Source organism: Schistocerca cancellata, chromosome 2, assembly GCF_023864275.1.
Source record: "Schistocerca cancellata isolate TAMUIC-IGC-003103 chromosome 2, iqSchCanc2.1, whole genome shotgun sequence".
Taxonomy (NCBI): Eukaryota; Metazoa; Arthropoda; class Insecta; order Orthoptera; family Acrididae; genus Schistocerca; species Schistocerca cancellata.
In genome coordinates, this window is record NC_064627.1 from 389,993,503 (window position 1) to 390,019,006 (window position 25,504).

The window sequence follows — 25,504 nt, forward strand, 5'->3', positions numbered from 1 at the left end:
ACAGTAACTTCGAGAACTCCAAGAGACTTCTGCAGATGATGCAGTTGCAGGGGTATAAGTGCAGATATTTTTATCAGTCACTGAGGACAGTGTACTGAACAATATTGCATTAGTATTTACTTCATTTTTACAGTATAATTATAGTTGTTAATAGGAGTACGTTTTTAGGTTGGTTAGTACCTCCAAGTATACATATGACAACAGAAAACCATTAATCTTATTTTCCCCTGGGCAGCAGGTCGGCTGTTGAAGTGTGGACACTTGAACGCAAAACGGTTAACGCCGGCACGGTAGCTCAGCGTGTTCGGTCAGAGGGTTAGTTACCCTCTGTAACAAAAAAAACTGAGTTACTCGATCGACAACGAACTTAAACGGATGTCTTACGACGTCCGCCCCGAGCAGATGAAACGAACAAAAGCGAACAAAATGAGATTAAAAAAAAAAAAAAAAAAAAAAAAAAAAAAAAAAAAAAAAAAAAAAAAAAAAAAAAAAAAAAAAAAAAAGGGGTATGATTCTCGCTTCGGGTGCGAGAGGTCCCGGGTTCAAATCCCGGACGAGCCCACGTTATTTTTCGAAAAAAATATGTTGAAATGCCTCAAAGTTAAAAAGTGGTAGAAACGACTTGTTTTTTTTATTCGGAATGTAGCTATTTTTAACTTCTAGAATATATGTTTCACCTGCAAAATCTGTAACAGGTAAGATTGAAGAGCAGTACTCAAGTATCGGTCCAACGAGGGTTTTGTAGCTATCTGCTTCGTGAGGATATTACACTGCCTGAGGCTTCTTCCAATGAATCTTAGTCACGCTCCTACCTTTACTAATTAAAAAAATTACTCTCATTTGTGATTCCACTTCGTCCCGTGCGCATATTACCAGAAATTTAATGATGTGACCATCTTCAGTGATTGTTTGACAGTCATGAGCTATCCAATAACCGGCATCTGCGCCTCTTTAGATGTCATACGTTACGTTTGTGTTATTGGGAGTCATCTTCTTCTTGTATTTCGCTACAATTTTCTAGAATTGCGACATTTTTGTATACGGGCTGTGAGGGGCATAAGTGCAGGTATTGCGATCATTGTTATCTTAATATGTACCCACTTCAGTATGTTGGTTGTTTTTTGTGTACAGCTAACAGTCTTCCTGCAAACATGTCACATAATCTACTACCAGACGTTTTCTGCACCATTGAGTAGGCTACACCTGTCAACATAGACTAACCGTTTTGCGTTCAAGTGTCCACACTTCAAGACCAACGAGCCGACACAACAGGTTTTGCTCTTCCCATGTGAGACGCGCCTCTCTCTTCGTGTAGCCTCGACGGCAGACTGGCACACGTTAGCGGAATTGCCAGTCTGTGACGTCATAGCGCGTCAGCGCATGCCACGGCGGGTGAGCGTGCACGAACCGTCGGGAAAGACGAGCTGCCTGGACTTTCTCCGTCGTGCTGCTGACCGTAGGAGTCGCTGTCGTAGAAAGTGAGTATTATCTGGTTGAAACGTCCTTCGATGGCTGGAATAACAGAGATGGAACATAGTTAGTAATGCGTAATAATAGAACAGCAAATCGGTCACAGCAAATTTCAAAGAAACACGGGCGTACGTTTCTGAAGTTGTTTAGAAAAGTGCAGAACTCTTGCATCAAGATAATAAGAACGAAATATTAACCTTACTTGACATGAATATAATTCCTGTGTCCTAACCTCAGCGGATCTTCCTAGAATGACATTCCCCTGAGGCACGCTTTACACCGAGGCGACAAAAATTATGGAACAGCGATATGCACTTATACAGATGGCGATAGTATCGCGTACAAATGGTATAAAAGGGCAGTGCAATGTCAGAGGTGTCATTTTTACTTTGGTCATTCATGTGAAAAGGTTTCCTACGTGATTTTGGTCGTACGGGGGGAATTAACAGACTTTCAAATGGCAGTTAGAACTAGACGCATGGGACATCCCATTTCGGAAATTGTTAAGGAGTTCAATATTACGAGATCCACAATGTTAAGAGTGTGCCTAGAATACCAAATTTCAGGCACTACCTCTCAACGATCGAGAGCAGCCGTGTTTGCGTACAGTTGTCAGTACTAACAGACAAACAACAGTGCGTGAAAAAAACCGCAGAAATCAATGTGGGACGTACGACGAACGTATCCGTTAGGTCAGTGCGGCGAAACTTAGCGTTAATGGGTTATGGCAGCAGACGACCAATGCGAGTACTTTTGCTAACAGCACCACATCGCCTGCAGCGCCTCTCGTGACCTCGTGACCATATCGGACAACTGGAAACCGTGTCCTGGTCAGATGAGTCCCGATTACGGTTGCTAAGAGCTGGTGGTAGGGTTCGAATGCGCCGCAGATCCCACGAAGCCATGGATCCAAGTTGTAAACAAGGCATTGTGCAAAGTAGTGTTGGCTCCATAAAGGTATGGACTATGTTTACACGGAATGAATTGGATCCGCTAGTCTGACTGAACCGATCATTGACTGGAAATGGTGATGTTCGACTACTTGGAGATCATTCGTAGCCATTCATGGACTTCACGTCCCCAAAGAACGATGGGATTTTTATGGATGATAATGTGCCATGTCAGCGGGCCACAGTCGTTCGCGATCGGTCTGAAGAACATTGTGGACAATTCGAGCAAATGATGTAGCCACTCAGATCGCCTGAAATATATCCCTCAAACATTTAGAGGACATAATCGAGAGGTCATTTCGTGCACAAGATCCTGCAGCGGCAGCACTTTCGCAGCTAAGGACAGCTATAGAGGCAGCGTGGATGCACATATCTGCAGGGGACTTCCAACGACTTGTTGAGTCTTGTTGCTGCTCTACAGCGGGCAAAAGGAGATATTAGATATTAGGAGCTATCTTGCGACTTTTGTCACTTCAGTGTACTTGAGTCTGTGGACGGCCTTTCTGGTGCGTCACTAGAATTTTGCTGTCGTCGTCAGCACCTCGTGTAACTGCAAAAACCACAGATAAGTGACAGAACGACTTATCAAAAGAAACATCAGAAAGGAAAACTGTACTGCAAATTCCTTATTTCGTAACAGGTTCTATTACGGCGAGAAGTGAGCGAGGTGGTGCAGTGATAGCACAAATGGACTCGCATTCGGGAGGACGACGGTTGAAATCCGCGTCTGGCTATCCTCATTTGGGTTTTCCTTCATTTCCCGAAACAGCTTCAGACAAATTCCGGATGATTCCTCTGAAAAAAGGAAGTTACATATTTCCTTGTCAATCGTAGTCTGAGCATGTGCTGCGTCTCTAATGACCACGTCGTCGACGGGACGTTGAGTCCTAATCTTCCTTATTACTGGAACGTTACTGTCAATAGACCATACTTAATGTGTCGGAAGAGATTTTTAAAATGTAGTATAGTTCACCTTACTGGCCGGCCGCTGTGACAGAGCGGCTTTAGGCGTTTCAGTTCGGAACCGCGCTGCTGCTACGGTCGCAGGCTCGAATCCTGCCTCGGGCATGGATGTGTGTGATGTCCTTAGGTTAGTTAGGTTTAAGTAGTTCTAAGTCTAGGGGACTAATGACCTCAGATGTTAAGTCCCATAGTGCTTAGAGCCAATTGAACCATTTTTCACCTTACTGGACGGACACATAGGTAGCAGGTTTGACAATGGATACTTTCTCAAATGTCACCAGAAGTAATAAATAAACCTATTCCACACCAGAAAAAGGAAAATCACATGAACGAGAATACGACACACATTTTAAAAGTAAAGGGAGAGCTACGTCATTATTTACAAAATATCTCCATTGGGATGAAGGAATATAAAGGTTTCTATCATGCATTCGAAAATGTCGTCATGGGTCACCATGTTCCGTTTGGGGCAAGGATAGGATGGCAACCGGCTTTCAAGGGAACCATCCGGTCATTTGCTTTGATTGATTTAGCTTAATGAGGAAAACTCTTAATCTGGATGGCTGGCTACACTGTATTTGGCACAAAGTCACAGTATTTCTAATTCACAACAGTGAATACAAAGAAGATGTAATGAAACTGTACTGCGTTTTGTGCCATATAGTATTTAGTTATTACTAAGCGTCTTTCCTGTTGTTAAGCCATCATGTGTTACTGTCTCCCATCAACGTTGAGGTAGTTAAAGGAGTACTAACTATTACTTACAGAACACATATGGTTGGCGACGGGAATCGGCAGTACTCATGGTTAAAGAGTTCGCCCCTGGTACCTGAGTGGTCAGCGTGACAGACTGTCAATCCTAAGGGCCCGGGTTCGATTCCCGGTTGGGTCGGAGATTTTCTCCTCTCAGGGACTGGGTGTTGTGTTGTACTAATCATCATCATTTCATCCCCATCGACGCCCAAGTCGCCGAAGTGGCGTCAAATCGAAAGACTTGCAACCGGCGAACGGTCTAGCCGACGGGAGGCCCTAGCAACACGACATTTTATTTTTATGGTTAACGAAATATCCCGTAGTCTCTTCAAGTGCTGAGGAAAGCATAGAACCTACACGTGCTTGGCCATCTGCAGATTTGAAACCCAGTACTCCTCTTGATGTGTGTCACAACTGTCATAAGATAAAGGAAACAAAATTTTTGTTTAACTTCTCGTTGACAAAGAGATCATTAGAGACGGAGCACAATCTCGTATTAAGAAGGAACGGGGAAGGAAATCGGCCACACACTTTCAAAGGAATCATCCCCGCATTTGTCTTAAGCAATTTAGAAAAATCAAGGAAAACTTGAATTAGGTTGTTACACGATGCAGATGGGCAGATGCGACTACTGTTGGGGTGCTAATGCGTTTATTTTGTTCTGTCATTCATTCTATATAAAGAACCTGTTCGAGATCATTTTTCCACACTTCGTCATCGTTATCGTCATCGTCATCGTCGTCATCATCATCATCATCATCATCATCATCATCATCACCACCACCACCACCACCACCACCTAAGTCATTGGGCTCATTCCTGAGCCTCGTGACCCTGGACGGTTACCAACATTTGTTAGAGCCTGCTGAAGAATTACACTTGATTTGATCTACCCATCTGTTCGCTGGTGCTCTTCCCCTCGGTTTTTGACAAAGAAATGCGCCAAACATCCGTGCATTTGAGAAGTTATTTGATTTTATTTTCACTACCAGTTTCTACATCCCATTATGCTACCTTCAGGCCACCGTATGCACCTGTCAAAAACAATCGATATTGGCATACTGGTTGCCATATATTTCTGTATGTAAAAAAGTTTCAAGTACTTGCTTCGAAGACTGTCATCTCTTTGCCAATGAACCATTTTGATCAGTCAGAGATTATTCCATCAGAGATGTTGTAGATGAAAGATGTAGATGACTAAACAATGTTGGGCCATTCTAAGGAAAACGCCAAATGTTTTAGGTAGTCAGAACTGCAAGGCCGTTTCGAGAACATTTTTTTACAGAAGCGACTTATCATTTGTCCCCCCCCCCCTTCCTCTCCTTTTTCCTCGTACATTACCATCGGTGTCCGTTTTTGCTGCTAATTGTGATACGCACTGTAAATCTTGCACCTTTGGCGCCCCTGTTAGCCTGGCACCCTAAGCGGCAGTTTTTGTCGCTTGGGTCTTAAACGAAAGCAGATGTCCAGTGAGGCAATAGCAGGTACCGTAGTGAAGTACTTAATAGACAACAGTACCAGTAATCCCGTAGTAGGTAACCAGTAAATCGAAGAATTGTCAGTGGCCTATTCATGGTAGTGGGTGGTATCTAGTGCTAGTCCAGGCTCAAGGGCTGACTCTGAGCACTATGAGACTCAACATCTTAGGTCATAAGTCCCCTAGAACGTAGAACTACTTAAACCTAACTAACCTAAGGACATCACACACACCCATGCCCGAGGCAGGATTCGAACCTGCGACCGTAGCAGTCCCGCGGTTCCGGACTGCAGCGCCAGAACCGCACGGCCACCGTGGCCGGCCCAGGCTCAAGGGACAGCTTTGTGTGACCGTCTGGACCCATGACGCTACTAGTTCTACGTAACTTATCCAACTTCCGAAGGCATTTCCGGAGAAGTAGCACTACCTGCAGGGCGTAAAATCCCATCGTTCCAAAGTGGATCTAGATCCACGCAACTCCCATGACAGTTTTACCTTTCATGTTCTAAGGGTGTTTCCGGATCAGTGATGACACGTGCATGAGATTAGTTTTCATCAGGGTGTCTACGGATTCCCAGGCCCATCGCTCCTCTAGCCCAACGTTTGGTTCGAACTGTCGAGGATGTGTCTACATCGATGCCGCCACTTGCATAACATTGAATTTGAGCTTCCACTAGTTGTGTGGATCAGTGCTGCCATCTATGTGACATTAGGTTCCAACTTCTGAGGGTATAAGCTGGTCCTAATACGAACTACACTTTAGGTTCCATCGCCTGAGGACGTGGCACCAACGGTGCTTGACATTTATTACGTTTACGGTTGGAGACGCAAAATCCGAATTATGCTAATAATATCAGATTCAGATTATTAATCCATAGACTAATGAAAAAGTCAAAGCTAATTTTTCACGTGCCTCAATGTTTATGACGCTATAAGCCACGAATTACATTGAAGCATCAAAGAAACTGGTATAGGCATGCGTATCCAATTATAGAGATATGTAAACAGGCAGAATACGGCGCCGCTGTCGGCAACGCCTATATAAGACAACAAGTGTCTGACGCAGTTGCCAGATCGGTTACTGCTGCTACAATGGCAGGTTATCAAGATTTAAGTGAGCTTGAACGTGGTGTTATAGTCGGCGCATGACCGATGGGACACAGCGAAGAAATGGGGATTTTCCCGTACGACCAGGGACAGAACGAAGCTGAGGGTCGTCGAAAGGAGTCGTCCGTGCCTGGTTTTCGCTAATCGACGTACCAGGCCTTCAAACTGCATTAGGGCGAGCATAAAAAAATAGCTGGATCTGTCGCACCAATGGACTTCACTACCAGCGAGTGAAAAACTGATTTTCTTCTTGTTTTCCGTACCTGTCGGTAACTGTTCGAAGTTACTCCAGAAGCACTTTGGTTGCAAAGAAGAAGGCCACACTGTCCACCTATAAGCCGGCCGGAGTGGCCGAGCGGCTCTAGGCGCTTCAGTCTGGAACCGCGCGACCGCTACCGTCGCAGGTTCGAATCCTGCCTCGGGCATGGATGTGTGTGATGTCTTTAGGTTAGTTAGGTTTAAGTAGTTATAAGTTCTAGGGGACTCATGACCTCAGATGTTAAGTCCCATAGTGCTCAGAGCCATTTGAACCATTTTATCACCCATAGTCGCCAATTTATTTACGGAGGACTTCGAGGATGTGGCATTAAAGTTTTCGGGTTTGCAACCAACGTACTACTGGAGGCATGTAGATGTTACCTTTTCCGTCTGACCACATGGACTCGATGCTCTCAACAGATTTTTGGACCACTTCAGCTCTCTTCATTCCACCATTTACCACGGCGGTTGAAAGTGATGGGAAGCTTCCATTCTTGGACGTTATGGTTTAAAAAAAAACCAGATGGTACTCTGGGACATAGTGTTCACCGAAAGCCTACGCTCAATGATCGGTACCTCCATGTTAAAAATTGTCATCCACCACACCAACGCAGCGGAGTCCTTAGGACACTGGCACGCAGAGAATATGCCATTTCCGACGCGAACCCAAGAACTTGCACATCTGACAGCTGTTTTTAAGGAAAATGGATATTCTGAGACGCAGTTTCGTTGGGCTATGGAGTTTGGACCATCACCGGAGGTGCCTGAGGAGGAGCATAGATCAGTGGCCTTTATCCTTATGCTGCGGGCATATCGTTTAAAACTGGAAGAATTTCGAGGAGTTTTAACATTAAGAGTGTGTCCCGTCCACCTTCCAAGATTAGCGCACTACTCGGCTCTGTGAAAGATGATTTTGGGCTTAGGAAGCCTGGCATATACAAATGGGAAGGCTTACATCGACCGTTCAATTCGCACAGTTCATGACAGGTGCATGCAACTTCGCCGTCATACAAGGCTACAACAGCCTGAAAAATCGGCGGTAGCAGAACATTGCCTACACGAGGGACACGGTATGAAATTTGACGAAACTGTGATAGCTGCCAGCAGGCAGGGAAAGTCAGGCCAACACCTCGAGTCGCAATCGAAATAATAAACAGACACAAAGCAGATATTGCGGAACGGAACGAAGCCAGAAGAGACTGAAGCACCTCATGAGCGGAAAACTTGAACTGTAAACTCCACAACACGACCAAAGTCAGAAAGAATCAATGCGCAAAGAAGTGCGATACGGAAGTACTAAGGAATGACGTGATCCGCTTGAGGCGCTCTGAGGCTATAGATACAGCAGTAAGGAATAGCTCAGTAGGCAGTACAGTTGAAGAGGAAAGGAAATCTCTAGAATGAGCAATCACAGAATCTGAAAAGTAAAACTCAGGAACAAAGAAGGTAACTGCGAAGAAACTTTGTGTAACAGAATAAATACTTGAATTGATCGATCAAAAAAGGAAGTACTAAAATGTTCACGGAAATTCGGTAATACAGAAGTAGTAGTCACTAAGGAATGAAATAAATACGATGTGCCGTGAAACTAAGGCGAAACGGCTCAACGAAAAATGTGAAGAAATCGCAAAGGAAATGACTGTATGATTGTGCGGAGGACTGAATAAGCATATAGAAAATTGAAAACAATCGTCGGTGAAATTAAACGCAAGGGTGGTAACATTAAGAGTACAGTGGGAATTCCACTGTTAAATGCAGAGGAGAGAGCGGATAGGTGGAAAGGCTTTTACGAGGGAGAAGACTTGTCTGAAGACGTAATAGAAGAAGAAACAGGAGTTGATATAGAAGAGAATGGGGATCCAGTATGAGAATCAGAATTTAAAAGTGCCTTGGGAGGCTTAAGACCAACTGCGACAGCTCAACTTGGTTTCACAGGAGAAAGCAGAAGCTGCACAAGAACACTTATCACCCTGCTGATACGTCGCAAAAGCAGCAATTCGAAGCTCTGAAAGCCATTCTTGTGAAAGAGAGAGTGGTAAAGATCGCTGATGAGGCCAGAAAAATAGGCCACATTCGCTTGTCGCCGGCCCGACATGACGTCACTGCCTCAGACCGGTAATACTAAATATTCAGGGTCCTGAGCCTTTGTGACCCACCTTCACATCGGCCCGTATCCGTGGTCCAGGAGTAGCGTCCTGAGTTCCGGGTAGGAATCCCGCACTTCATAATTTTCGAATTAAAATTATCAGCAACGGTGGCCGAAGACTTCTGGCACAAGAAGTCATCCTCGTTCTGCCAGCGGCCTTGTCAGAGACGGTGCAGGAGCGGAGAGAGTTACAGGGCACGCTCTTACCTTTGGGGTATTAAACTGTCCCTAAAAAGCAGAAGAATCAGTAAATGATCAACGGCATTTGGATGCAGAAGGCAATGGGAACCACTGCATTGAAGACACATAACGTGTATCAACAAAACATGCGTCCTGTTATTGCAAAAGTGTCGTGATGATCTGTCCATTGGCAAAAGATTCCGGACTAGACTCCCATTCGGATCTCCAGGAGGGGACTGCCAATGGCGAAATGACCATGAGAAAAACATTGAATAATCAACGATAGGGACACGTTCTACGAGTCGGGGCGTGGAATGTCAAAGTTTGAACGTGGTTGGGAAGCTAGAAAATCTGAAAAGGGGAATGCTAAGGCGCAATCTAGATGTAGTAGGGATCAGTGAAGTTAAATGGACAGAAGACAAGGATTCCTGGTCGGAATATCAACAGCAGCAGAACATGGTTTAAGGAGCTTAAGGATTCGTTATGGGTAGGACGTTAGGACGGAAAGTGAATTACCGTGAACACTTCAGTGATAGGTTTGTTCTCATCAGAATCGACAGACTCAGACCTACAACAATAGTTCAGGTACACATGCCGACGTCGCAAACAGAAGTTGAAGACATAGACAAGGTATATGTGGATAGTGACCGCGGAATTCAGTACGTGAAGGGAGATGAAAATCTAATAGCCATGGGTATTGGAACGCGGTTGTTGGTGGAAGAAGTAGAAGAAAAGATTCCGGAGAATATGGGCTTGGTAGTAGGAATGAGAGAAATACCAGTTGAGTTCTGCAACAAATTTCAGCTAGTAATAGCGAGTGGTCTGAGAAATACAAGAGTACAGAGGTATACTAGGGAAAGGCTGGGAGGTACGGGAAGATTCCAGTTAGATGGTCAGGCAGAGAGTCCGAAATCAAATGGTTCAAATGGCTCTGAGCACTATGGGACTCAACTCCTGTGGTCATAAGTCCCCTAGAACTTAGAACTACTTAAACCTAACTAACCTAAGGACAGCACACAACACCCAGCCATCACGAGGCAGAGAAAATCCCTGACCCCGCCTGGAATCGAACCCGGGAACCCGGGCGTGGGAAGCGAGAACGCTACCGCACGACCACGAGATGCGGGCCCCGAAATCAGGTATGGGATTGTAAGGCGTACCCAGGAGCAGATATAGACTCAGATCATAATTTGGTAACGATGAAGAGTAGGCTGAAATTTAAGAGACTAGTCAGGAAGAATCGGTGCGCAAAGAAATGGAATGCGGAAGCATTAAGGAATGAAGGGATACTCTTGAAGTTCTCTGAGCCTTTAAGGACTGCAGTAATGAACAGCTCAGTAGGCAATTGAAGGGAGCGCAAACAAAACGACTATTCATGTTCTTATGTAGAATGTGTGATTCTGGAGATAAACAAAAAAATTTTCAAATGGCTCTCAGCACTATGGGACTTCACATCTGAAGTCATCAGTCCTCTAGACTTAGAACTACCTAAACCTAACTAACCTAAGGACATCATACACATTCATGTCCGAAGCAGGATGCGAACCTGCGACCGTAGCAGCAGCGCGGTTCCGGACTGAAGCGCCTAGAACCACTCGGCCACAGAGACCGGCTGGAGATAAACAATCAGACTTTCGGAAATACATCATGGGCACAGTTCAGAAGCTAGCAAGATCGACAAATGCGAGAACTATCATACAATCAGCTTAACAGCTCAAGCATCAAAGTTGATGATAAGAATACTATACAGAAGAATGGAAAAGAAAATTATGCATTGAGGAGATGACGATCAGTTTGGCTCTGTAACAGATAAAGGCACCAGAGAAGCAGTTCTGACTTGGTGTTGATGATGGAAGCAAGACTGCAGAAAAATCAAGACCCGTTCATAGACTTTGTCGGCCTAGAAAAACCGTTCATAGGATTTGTCGACCTGGACTGAAGAAAATAGTGGTAAGTTACAGGGAAACAGGGTGATACGCAGTATGTACAAGAGCCAGGACGGGACAATAAGACTGGAAGACCAAGAATGACGGGTGTAAGACAGGGATGTAGTCTACGCCCCTATTGTTGAACCTGTCCAGTAAAGAGGCAATGACGGAAGTGAAAGAAAGGTTCAAAAGTGGTATTAAAATTCAAAGTGAAAGGATATCAATGACAACATTCGCTGATGATATAGCTATCCTCGGTGAAAGTGAAGAAGAATTACAGGATGTAATGAATGAAATGAGCAGTCTAATGGGTAAAGAATATGGATTGAGAGCCAATTTAAGAAAGGCGAAAGTAATAGGAAGTAGCAGAAATCAAACTCGCGAGAAACTTAACATTAGAATTGGGAATCATGAAGTAGATCAAGTTAATAAATTTTGCTTCCAAGGCAGCAAAATGACCCGTGATGGACAGAGCAAGGAGGGCACAAAAAAAAAAAAGACTAGCACTGGCAAAAAGGGCATTCCTGAACAAGAGAAGTCTACTAGTATCAAACATAGGTGTTAATTTGGGGAAGAAATTTCTGAGAATGTACGTCTGGAGCACAGCATTGCAGCATTGTATGGTAGTGAAACACGGACAGTGCGAAAATACATTCAAGACTGTGAAGAAGCCTGTCATATTCAGTTACCAATAAAATAACAGGGTAAAGTAACAAGTCTTAGATGAAGCACGTATAATTTTATCACTCGCTGCTGGAACCACTCAACATAACGCTGTTGTGTAGGTCCTTGTTGCACGCAATGAACCGAGGTACATATCGGCCAGCTCATCTGTCTATATTCCATACTACAGTATAGGATTGTTAATGTACAACCAACACTTCCGGAAAAAACAAACACTAGACAGAACCGAGCTATAATGAATGCAGACTTGAGGGCGAAGAGTGAAGTGAGGATTACTGTTGTCAATAGCGATTACGATGGACGACTGGAACAAGTTTGTTTCCCAACAGCAATATTTGCACTGTTGTGCAGCTATGTGCAGTGCAGTATGGATACAGAGATGAAAGGGTGTAAGAGATCAATCGAAATGCAATTACTATGTAACGAGTCACGGGAAACCCGGAGCCACATATATCAGAATATTCAGAAAATATCCCTGAACAATCTCTGAAGTTGTATCGGTGGAATCGGGGTCACGAAGAACGACAAAAAAATGAGCATTTGTGACAATATCTGGTATAGCTATGTTAGAGCTGACGCCATTCGCAGAGAAGAAGAGCAAAGGTTGTAAAAAGTTTTGGTACTGGACACTTGTGGCCGCCATGTAGCCGGATGCTTGCGTGGAGCGGAAACGGCAGTGAACGGAGAGCAGTGTCTCCTGCGGAACTACGCGACGGAGGATGGTCGTCGTGATACTTTCCTGGTCGCGCCCTCCGGCGACCAAAATGGGATTTGCACCGCCCGGGAATTCGAGGCGATGTAGAGAAATTGCCGAGCGAGGCCAGAAAAATGTATTGGGCGCGCACGGCCGGGAAATAGAATTCCATGTGGCCCTGGAGGGCGCATTACGCGGGAAGCGGCAGAGCCATCTGCCGGCCGGAGATGGCAGCTCCAGCGAGCGGCCAATGCTATTCTCTGCAGGCCAGGCGCCGCGGGCTGCAGTTAGTTGGCGAGGAATCAGCAAGCATGACGAGCGGGCGTGGTTGGCCGTCTGTAGGGTAAATCCGGACTGATCAGTAGGGATAGGAAATTGTCTCTGTTTGAGAGTCTCGGCAAAAATATCGAAATTTTCGAGACTCTCGGGAAACCTCTCGAGCAGAGTTGCAATCAACAGTACAGCAGTTTTGGTGCAATACATAAATGATTACCGGTAATGTTGGTAGTATTGATATGGAAAGAAACGTAAATGAATGTGTGAGAGAGAAACTAGGAGCCAACGACTTATTTTTATTTTTTGTTTGTTTGTTTTGCACGTAGTTACAACCGCATATCGTTCACTGTTAGTCTATTGTGTATTTTATAACTTCTCAAAATGTTAATTGCATTTCATATGTAACAAGAATCAGTTGATCGCGTAACTTCTGAGCTGTCATGTAACCAAAACAATTAATTCTGATGCAAGTACAGTTCGCATGCACAAACATAAAAATTTCTAATTATTGTTTTTCTTTGTACTTAGTTGAAAGTTCTTCATCATGATCAAAGGCTAAAGTTTACTATTATTATTGATAAGTGCGATAGTTCCTTATGAATTACAGAAATATGTTTTATATAAGCTCGACAAAGTACTGAAACAATGTTTGATATTTTTTTGTTTTTAATTTTACCTTTTCTTTGGGAAAATCACGTTCTCTAGCACTGAGTGCTAAATCTGTATTTTTTTAATTTTTGCTATAACATGTCTCTGTTTCACTTCACAAACCAACAATTTTCAAATAAAACCTGAATTAAACATTGAGAATTTCAATTTTGCTATAAATAGTGCTTAAAAAGTAACAGACAGGAGGATAATTATGTAGAGCAAAAATTTTCTGTAGGTTGTGCAGCTCTTTGTGTATATCCTCACTTAGTGTCTAGACAGTTTTCCGCTTTCGATTTCTGGGAGAATCTAGTAAGACACTGATCGCATGTGCAAACAAAGCCGTCGAAATGTAACGCCTGATAGATATGCAACACACCTGGTGTATTGGTAATGCAGTTCGATCTCAACTCACCAAGACTACTAGGAAAGCTTCTATGGTCTACGCCTACTTCTGATAATCTACAGTAGTTTTACAAGTCTACTCTCAAAAAATCTTTAACTAGCCTATCTTCTGTTGAGTGGGCGTGGAAACGAATGTCTTGTTAGTGTACGAGGACATGTTGATAAGTATTGTCTCCGAATTTTTTATGAAGAAACTCATAAGGATTTTTAAATAAAACAAACGTTATTAACATTCTACATCTTTATTCTTCGCCACTACGTATTTGTAGCCCTCTGCCACTAGAGCACTCCGAATTGTATCGTGTAACATGCCCATGTATAACCTAACGGTTGGTGCGTGAGAAATAGCGTGCTGTAATCGAGTTATGAACTCGAAGAAATACGTCCGCACATGAAAAGCTCTCTTTACATCTACATCTACGTGAGTACTCTGCTATTCACAGTAAAGTGCCAGGCAGAGGGTTCAATGAACCACCTACAAGCTGTCTCCCTACCGTTCCACTCTCGAACGGCGCGCGGAAAAAACGAGCCCTTAAATTTTTCTGTGTGAGCCCTGATTTCTCTTATTTTATCATGATGATGATTTCTACCTATGTAAGTGGATGCCAACAGAATGTTTTGGCAACTGGAGGAGGAAACTGGTGATTGAAATTTCATGACAAGATCCCGTAGCAACGAACAACGCCTTTGTTTGAATGATTGTCACTCAAATTCACGTATCACGTCTGTGACACCATCTCCCCTACTTCGCGATAATACAAAACGAGCTGCCCTTCTTTGTACTTCTTCGATGTCATCCGTCAGTCCCATCTGATGCGGATCCCACACCGCAAAGCAATACTCTAGAATAGGGCGGAGAAGCGTTTTGTAAGCAGTCTCTTTAGTAGACCTGTTGCACTTTCTAAGTGTTCTGTCAATGAATCGCAATCTTTGGTTTGCTCTACCCACAACATTATCTATGTGATCGTTCCAATTTAGGGTATTTGTAATTGTAATCCCTAAGAATTTAGTTGAATTTACAGCCTTCAGATTTGTGTGACTTTTCGCGTAATCGAAATTTAGCGGATTTCTTTTAGTACTCATGTGAATAACTTCACATTTTTCTTTATTCAGGGTCAATTGCCACTTTTCGCATCATACAGATATCTTATCTAAAGCATTTTGCAATTCGTTTTGGTCATCTGATGACTTTACAAGACGGTAAATGACAGCATAATCTGCAAACAATCTAAGACGGCTACTGAGATTGTCTCCTATGTCGTTAATATAGATCAGAAACAACAGAGGGCCTATAACACGTCCTTGGGGAACGCCGGATATTATTTCTATTTTACTTGATAACTTTCCGTCTGTTACTACGAACTGTGACCTTTCTGACAGGAAATCACGAATACAGTCGCACAACTGAGGCGATATTCACTAGGCACGCAGTTTGGTTAGAAGACGCTTGTGAGGAACGGTATCGAAACCCTTCTGGAAATTTAAAAATATGAAATCAATTTGACATCCTCTGTCAATAGTACTCATTACTTCATGAGTATAAAGAGCTACTTGTGTTTCGCAAGAACGATATTTTTTGAATCCGTGCTGACTGTCAATAAATCGTTTTCTTTGAGGTATGGCTCTGAGCACTATGGGACTTAACTTCTAAGGTCATCAGTCCCCTAGAACTTAGAACTACTTAAACTTAACTAACTTAAGGACAACACACACACCCATTTTCTAGGCAGGATTCGAACCTGCGACCGTAGCGTCGTGCGGTTCCAGACTGTAGCGCCTAGAACCGCTCGGCCACCCAGGCCGGCTCTTCGAAGTACTTCATAATGTTCGCATACAGTATATGTTCCAAAACCCTACTGCAAATCGACGCTAGTGATATGGGCCTGTAATTCTACGGATTACTCCTTCTTCCTTTTTTGGGCATTGGTGTGCCTTGAGCAATTTTCCAGTTTTTAGGTACGGATCTTTCTGTAAGCGAGGGGTTGTATATAATTGCTAAATATGGAGCTATTGTATCAGCATACTCTGAGAGGAACCTGACTGGTATACAGTCTGGACCGGAAGCCTTGCTTTTATTAAATGATTTAAGCTGCTCTGCGACACCGAGGATATCTTCGGCATGACAGTGGCAGACCAATAGGAGCGCTGAGACATCTGCAGTAATCAGCCGCCTTGGGGTTTGCTGTCATAGCTCATTCTCCATACAGTCCAGACGTGGCTCCATCCTATTTTCATCTGTTTCCAAAACTTAAAGAACACCTTCGACGACTTGACTTTGATACTGATGAAGCGATGCAAGCAGAGGTAAGGTTTTGGCTCCTTCAAAAAAACCAAACATTCTACAGTGCCGGTATCCACAAAAGTGTCTCTCATTGGGAGAAACGTGTCCTTTGTCAAGGTGACTATGTTGAAAAATAAATATGCAGACAGCAAGAATAAAGACGTAGAATGTTAATAACGTTTGTATTGTTTAAAAAGCTTGAAGAGTTTTCACATAAACGTTTCGGAGGAATTATTTTTCATCACGATTTCGTAATTACTACTCCTTAGGATTGTAGGTACATGGTTAAAGCCGTGTATCGACTTGCCTCGTGTCATAAGGTAGAAATATCTTGGTCTCATATGCGGCTGTTGTGCGCAGAGCCGTATCGAGCCGACCTTTCGCTTCCGGCAGAACTGCCGAAGTTTCGTACCCGCAGCCCTCTCCCCTTAAAACTGTCTGTCAGTAAACTTTCTCTATGCAACATATTTGAATAACATCACTTAAATCAAATATATTAACGAAGAATATTTCACAGCACAAATTAGATGTATCATCGTAGTAAATAAATTAAAAATTACATAAATTTTCTGAAAAAAATGAAAATAAAACAAAATCTGTATCATGTTGTTTATGACAGCTACTCTACATTGGTTTTAGTATAATACTAAACAAAGGGCAGATTTTATTTCGTCCTCATACATTATTAATTACAAATAAAAGAAGAACGGCTATAACTGAGAGTTCATGAGAGACCCCTTTCATAAATTGTGCTTTAATTGTAATTTTACTTTGCATTTTCTTCCATTGGCCGAAGAAAAATTATCGATTATGTCACTGAAGTCAAGTTAAGTAGTTGTTTCGTGCTTAGATACCTAAATTTGACTTTTAGTTTCACTCATACTCGACCTCAGATTTACTGACATTGCGTGTACGAGATGAACAGAGAATACCTGTTAATAGGCGCAACGACTAACACCTCCAGTAATACTATCATTCAGGTTTGGAGCCATCGCACAACTTTATCGTAAATCGGTACTGAGAGTGTTATGGGCCAGTTGTCAGACGTGTTATATTTTCAAAAAAAAAAAAAAAGTTCAAATGTGTGTGAAATCTTATGGCACTTAACTGCTAAGGTCATCAGTCCCTAAGCTTACGCACTACTTAACCTAAATTACCTTAGGACAAACACACACCCATGCCCGAGGGAGGACTGGAATCTCCTTCGGGACCATCCGACAGTCTATGACTGCAGCGCCCCAGACCTCTCGGCTAATCCCGCGCGGCTTATGTTTTCACCACAACATGTTTCGGGATTAATTATTCCACTATCAACTGCCTAAAACTTCTATTTCATAGGCATCGTCAAAAGTGAAATACCAGGAGCAAACGTGAACTGTCAAACATTAAACTCCTCCTAGTATATCCCACGCTGGAGTGTTACACTCTGAGCCTTGAGACAGAATACACTGTTGTGCAAAATTAAAGCAAGTAACTTCTATTTCCACGTCCTGTGTCTAATTCACGACAAACTGATGTGGCTCTGTGGTGTAGCCGGCCGATGTGGCCGAGCGGTTCTAGGCTCTTCAGTCTGGATCCGCGCCACCGCTACGGCCGCAGGTTCGAATCCTGCCTCTGGCATGGATGTGTGTGATTCCTTAGGTTAGTTAGGTTTAAGTAGTTCTAAGTTCTAGGGGACTGATGACCTCAGATATTAAGTCCCATAGTGCTCAGAGCCAGCCTACAGTGTAATGTGAATCGTTCTGTTCTTTCTGCCAGGTACCGAAGGAGACCTTGGGGTCTCATGCGCAGTTGTTGCGAGGTGCTGTGAGTCCAGACTTCGTATTGATGGACGAAATGCACGGTCTTATAGAGCACGGGTGGCTGACGTTTATTTTGGAAACGGAAGATATTGCACGCATGGCATGGTCTGCTCGCTCTACCGATTTGAATCCCTTAGAGCATGTATGGGATGCACTAGAGAGACGGGTTGCATCACGTCAGCATCCACCAACCACTGTCCAAGACTTGTGACCAGCTCTGCAGGAAGAATGGGCTTTATTGCCTCAACATGAAATTGATGAAATCATTCACAGTATGTCCCGTCGTTGTCAGGCCTGTATTTGCGCTAGAGGTGGTCACACCCCATACCGAGCACATCAACCAGTTGTCAGAATGTGTGTGCCAATACGTTAAGTTAGAAAAAAAAACGAAGAACATTATTGTCTAACGATATGCATGTTGCAGCTGATTACGTTCTGTATTCTTTACATTGTTTCTACTTTACTATCACCTGTTTATGCAGTTTTGTGGCAGAATAAACGCAACCTTGTAAAATTTCCGTTCGTCCTACATCTACATCGATACTCTGCAAATCACATTTAAGTGGCTGGCAGAGGGTTCATCGAACCACCTTCACAATTCTGTTATTCCAATCTCGTATAGCGGACGGAAAGAACGAACACCTATATCTTTCCGTACGAGCTCTGCTTTCCCTTATTTTATCGTGGTGATCGTTTCTCCCTATGTAGGTCGGTGTCAACAAAACAATTTCGCATTCGGAGGGGAAAGTTGGTGATTTGAATTTCTTGACAAGATTCTGTCGCAACGAAAAACTCCTTTCCTTTTAATTATGTCCAGTCCAAATCCTGTATCATTTCAGTGACACTCTCTCACATATTTCACGATAACACAAAACATGCTGCCCTTCTTTGACGTTTTCGATGTACTCCGTCAGTCCTATCTGCTAAGGATCCCACACTGCGCAGCAGTATTCTAAAAGAGGACGGACGAGCGTAGTGAAGGCAGTCTCCTTGGTAAATCTGTCACATTTTCTAAATGTCCTGCCAATTAAACACAATCTTTGGTTAGCCTTCCCCACAACATTTTCTATGTGTTTCTTCCAATTTAAGTTGTTCGTAATTGTAATTTCTAGGTATTTAGTTGAATTTACGGCCTTTATATTTGACTGATTTATCGTGTACCCAAGTTTAACGAATTCCTTTTAGCACTCATGTGGATGACCTCACTCTTTTCATTATTTAGGGTCATCTGCCAATTTTTGCACCTATCAGATATCTTTTCTAAATCGTTTAGCAATTTGTTTTGATTTTCTGATGACTTTATTAGTCAACAAACGATAGCGTCATCTGCAAACAACCTAAGACGGCTACTCAGATTATCTCCCAAATCGTTTATATAGATAAGGAACAGCAAAGGGCCTAGAACACTACCTTGGGGAACGCCAGAAATCAATTCTGTTTTACTCGATGACTTTCCGTCAGTTACTACGAACTGTGACCTCTCTGACAGGAAGTCACAAATCCAGTCACATAACTGAGATAATATTCCGTAAACACACAGTTTCACTACATGTCGCTTATGTGGTACAGTGTGAAAAGCCTTCTGGAAATCGAGAAATACTAAGTCAATCTGAAATACGTTTTTTTTTAATAGCACTCAACACTTCATGCGAATAAAGAGCTAGTTGTGTTTCACAAGAACGATGTTTTCTAAACCCATGTTGACTGTGTGTCAATAGACCGTTTTCTTTTTGTACTCCAGTGTACTACGTGGAGTTTTATGTTTGACAATACATATTTGCTGCTGGGATCTTACTTCAGACGTGTCTAATGGCATAGAAGTTTCAAGCGGTTGATAATGGGGTAGCGTAGTCCCGAAACATGTTGCGGTGAAAATATCACACATTTGACAACTGGTACGTAACATTCTCAGTACCGAGTCAACAATATTATTAGCCAGCCATAGCGGTCTTATTCTTGAATTCTTTTTTATTTACACAGAAGATGGTATCAACCGAAATTTGGGAGCAGTAAAAGTAACGCATGCAGGCAAGTACGAGGTGCATTCAAGTTCTAAGGCCTCCGATTTTTTTTCTAATTAACTACTCACCCGAAATCGATGAAAGTGGCGTTACTTCTCGACGTAATCGCCCTGCAGACGTACACATTTTTCACAACGCTGACGCCATGATTCCATGGCAGCGGCGAAGGCTTCTTTAGGAGTCTGTTTTGACCACTGGAAAATCGCTGAGGCAATAGCAGCACGGCTGGTGAATGTGCGGCCACGGAGAGTGTCTTTCATTGTTGGAAAAAGCCAAAAGTCACTAGGAGCCAGGTCAGGTGAGTAGGGAGCATGAGGAATCACTTCAAAGTTGTTATTACGAAGAAACTGTTGCGTAACGTTAGCTCGATGTGCGGGTGCGTTGTCTTGGTGAAACAGCACACGCGCAGCCCTTCCCAGACGTTTTTGTTGTAGTGCAGGAAGGAATTTGTTCTTCAAAACATTTTCGTAGGATGCATCTGTTACCGTAGTGCCCTTTGGAACGCAATGGGTAAGGATTACGCCCTCGCTGTCCCAGAACATGGACACCATCATTTTTTCAGCACTGGCGGTTACCCGAAATTTTTTTGGTGGCGGTGATTCTGTGTGCTTCCATTGAGCTGACTGGCGCTTTGTTTCTGGATTGAAAAATGGCATCCACGTCTCATCCATTGTGACAACCGACGAAAAGAAAGTCCCATTCATGCTGTCGTTGCGCGTCAACATTGCTTGGCAACATGCCACACGGGCAGCCATGTGGTCGTCCGTCAGCATTCGTGGCACCAACCTGGATGACACTTTTCGCATTTTCAGGTCGTCATGCAGGATTGTGTGCACAGAACCCACAGAAATGCCAACTCTGGAGGCGATCTGTTCAACAGTCATTCGGCGATCCCCCAGAGCAATTCTCTCCACTTTCTTGATCATGTCGTCAGACCGGCTTGTGCGAGCCCTAGGTTGTTTCGATTTGTTGTCACACGATGTTCTGCCTTCATTAAACTGTCGCACCCACGAACGCACTTTTGACACATCCATAACTCCATCACCACATGTCTCCTACAACTGTCGATGAATTTCAATTGGTTTCACACCACGTAAATTCATAAAACGAATGATTGCACGCTGTTCAAGTAAGGAAAACGTCGCCATTTTAAGTATTTAAAACAATTCTCATTCTCGCCGCTGGCGGTAAAATTCCATCTGCCGTACGGTGATGCCATCTCTGGGACGTATTGACAATGAAAGCGGCCTCATTTTAAAACAATGCGCACGTTTATATCTATTTCCAGTCCGGAGAAAAAAAATCGGAGGCCTTAGAACTTGAATGCACCTCGTAAATAACACATTTCCTCCATCTTTTTTGCTTGCTTCCTCCACGATCTTATCTCGCTCCAGTCTTCAACGGGCAGAAATCGGCAGAGATTGGAAGTCTACAGTCCAATAGTATATTTGCTTCATCATCCACTCTCTCCTTTGATACCCCACATAACTGTAGTGAAGCAGCACTGAGAACTCCGTTGTTGGACACTAGCGAACCTTGTTGGCAACAGCTGTGCGAACCAAGTGCAGTGTTGTCACATAAGCCGTGTTAGCGACAGGCGTCATTCGGTAGTGAAATAGAAAGGTAGAAGTGACACTCCTACTACAGCGTGTGTTTACACTTGCAGACCGATGTAATGGCTTCTTTTTGTTGGCAGAAGATAGGAACAGAAGGGTAAGAGGACTCACGTACCCCTCCCGGATAATTCCTAAAGCGTCAGTCATTCTCTTTTTCTTTCTATCAGTTTTTGCACTCCTCTGCTTGCGCCCTGGGTACGACCCTGATTATGCGCTGAAAACAACACAGTATAGCAGTTTAGATCTAGACTGGAAACAGTGGCACGTGATGCACTAGTGCTCCAGAGTTTAGTAAGCAGTAACGTCCTTATTTTCCGCTTGAGCGACACCAGGTACCTTACAACAGTAGTATATGATTTAATTATGTAATTTTATTTCTGGGATCTGGTTACTGAAATGTTTTTCTGTTTGTTTCATGTGTTCATGTTTACGGAGGAGATCCTGGTAGGTGTTTCTCCTGTGTTTCACCGACGCAGCAGATGGGCCGTGCGAGTCACTAATCACAAAAGCGCCGAAGGTCCGCCAAGGCGAGAACATCATTGTCAGCAGTATCTTTGTGTATTGTTAAAAAACTGAAGTTTGAAACGAATATACGAAAATGTATCAGTTCTGCAGATGGCCTCGAGCTTGTATGACCATTGTATGTTGTCAACATTTTGTGCATAAAAGGAGTGCTAATTGTTTGTTAACTACGTCTATTGATTAGCGTAGTAATTGTACCACTGAACTATACTGAGGTAACTGGACTTGGACTTACTACAAGATAACGTCTCAAAGCCTATGATTGATGCTTTGTGGAAGGGATAGATCTTCCACTTTAATCTTGGACTGATAATTGCAACCAATTTTTAAGTTACTAACGAACAATTTAATTTTGTAAATATGAAATACGTCGGAATATATAGGATAAGTTTTTCCAATTTGTGAAGGAGTGCCTAAAATACATTTGGGAAAAGTTAAATTACTGAAATGAAAGTCTTAAATTCTTTTAAAGTAACGAACTTTGAATGATACAGCGAAATGGTGGTCACTCAAAAGTAATCTCTGGGCAATACGCCTTCGCTAACATTACATAATGAAAAAACAGTTTGAGATTGGAAATGTGTTTCATACTAAAGTGAACTTAGAAATATGAAAGAGTAATGACTTTCACATCCTCATGTCAGATATTAACTGACGTTTAAGAAGGAAATAGTTTAAAGTGGTTTGTTTGATGTTACGTAGCAGACTGTTAAAAAACATCTGTGGTCGGCCAAATTTCATCAAGTCGATGCGTTATTGTTTTAGTGAAACAGGAAAGCAAATCTAACACGAATAACGCTCATCTCACAACAGAAGTCTGCAAACGTGATGTCATTTTGGCGTCGTACGCAATATCAACAACTACGGGGATTGCTATCGACTTTGTGACAAAGAAGAATATGAATGCTATTTCTCCCCGTTCCATCCGCAGCAATATAACCAGTTCTGTTAGATTCCTTCGCAACCACTCCACTCGCAAATAGCCAAATATTTATTTCATCCTTCGTCCTATAATTAGTCGGAAAAATAAATAACATTGAATATTTAAGAACATATTTATTTTAAATACACAAGTAAGTCCTAGAATGTGGTAATTACATTAAAGTGAAAAAAGTATTAAGGGGAGCTGGAGGTGCCTATGCTGCCCATGTTAAAATCACTAAGTTTTAGGAACTTTTATGAATAAACTACCAAATAGAAAAATTTGAATTTTTTTTACATATAGAGTGGTTTAGTATTGCAGTTATGACAGAGGGATTTTGGAGTATCTTTTCTAGTTTCCTTCCAATTATTTTTTTTATTAACGACGCAAATTTTTTTTACAAATAATTGCTTTATAATTAAAATGAAATGAAACTACTGAACATATTGCCAAATGGCTGTGTTACAAAGTAAGTTTGACCACTAGGAGTGCTGTATAAAAATTTCATCTCTCTAGCTTGAGTGGATTCTGAGAAAATGTTCCTTATATTCGAAAAATTCTAATTTACGGGAAATGGTTATCAAAGTTTCTCAATACATTCCTGCACTATAGGATGGATTATCAGGGACTTCTTCTTCATCCTCCAAAAGCTTCCTCTTCTGTCTTCTTTTCTGGCCTGTTGTTCCATCATACGTCATATGCCTTTCTCTTCTTTCTGCTCCTCTTATCCTTTCTCTGTCAATATTTCTTAGTGCTCGTACAGTGTTCACCCCAGCTGTAAATCCTAATGCCTTCAGAACGTCACACTTCACACTGTTCCCTTGGTTGTAGGTTGCTATTGCATCATAAATGCCAAAGTGCAGTGTTTTTATGCTTACAAACACCCTTTTAGGAATCACTTTCCAAATCAAATTGTTTACGTTCTCATTAGGATTCTGCGTCTTTCCGTGTAGACATTTGTGTAACAATTCTGGCTGTGCCAAGTCATGAAAAATTGGTTTTATTGTTCCCTCCTGATTCTTGTACATACTGCATATTACCCGCTTTACACAAGAAGTATAATACTACCAACAACAGGCGCAACACTGAACTAATTCGAAACGGTAAAAAGCAAAGAAACGATGTTCCGCGCTCTTATTCATTGTAGTATCGCAACTTGGTATTAGTGTTAATTTTCTTTTCCCTACTTTCTTCCTCTTCTTATATACACTGTTACTAAAACGTGGCATCGTAACCAGAACAAAAGTGTACGACAATATTAAATGCAGCAAGATGTTCGAAATTCTGAGGAAAATAGGAGTAAGCTGTAAGGAAATACGGGTAATATTTGTCACAGAAAACAATGTAGGCAACCCTTGCACACTCGCTGTATGCGTAACATAAGGCGCTGTATGCGTAACAGGCCGAGAAAATCCCAAGCAGTTCGCCAGGAAGTCACGAGAGGGTGTTAGATGCATTCAGCGGCCGCCCATTTCCTCTGCAGGCGTGGGGGAAAATGGTAATAACTCCACTTCTAGGGCGAGTAGAACAATAGTTCAAAGTTTACATTAATGAGGAATGTTCCAATTATTTTTCGGTAGCAAAAAAAAAAATCGTAATTTTTTGGATTTGACCACCTCCGGCTCCTCTTAAGATGTAGTGGGATTCGAACATACCGCTTTCGGCTCCATTAACCATATTATCCATTACGCTAGCGCTTGGTCAGGTGGCTTTAATCTTCCTTATTTGTTACTGTAGTATCTCTTCAAGGCTTTTGTCGTTGATCCTTTATTAATTGACATTTAGTGATAATAGTAACATGTTTGGGATAAATTTTCAGTGCGCCATTGCTTTGAAATGGCATATTGCAAGTTATAATACATAACATCTGAATACGCAAAAAAGAATTTGGCATTTCCCCCCTTCGATTGTCGATATTGCGTGCGATATCAAAATGACGTCACGTTTGCAGAAGCTCTTGTGAAATGATCGTTAGTCTTCTTTCACGACGATGACTATTCATGGGATATTTAAAAAGAGGCAAACTAACCGATCCTGACAAAATTGGAATACATTTCAACATCAGCACCTTCGCTGACTTTGGCTGTTGAGGACGAATGGGCTGCTATTACCCCAACGACGTCCACCCCGGTAGCTGAGTGGTCAGCGTGACAGACTGTCAGTCCTAAGGGCCCGGGTTCGATTCCCGGCTGGGTCGGAGATTTCTCCGCTCAGGGACTGGGTGTTGTGTTGTCCTAATCATCATCATTTCATCCCATCAACGCGCAGGTCACCGAAGTGGCGTCAAATCGAAAGACCTGCACCAGGCGAACGGTCTACCCGACGGGAGGCCCTAGCTACACGACATTTCCATATTACCCCAACGACATTACGACATCTTCGTTACACCACGACCTAGTCT

At 42.8% G+C, this 25,504-nt stretch overlaps 1 protein-coding gene across 1 annotated transcript in view; it reads right to left on the minus strand.

The window, feature by feature from the left end:
- The window catches only part of LOC126154306 (retinal guanylyl cyclase 2), a 450,774-nt gene that overhangs the window by 332,572 nt on the left and 92,698 nt on the right, over window positions 1-25,504 (minus strand). The window lies entirely within an intron of this gene.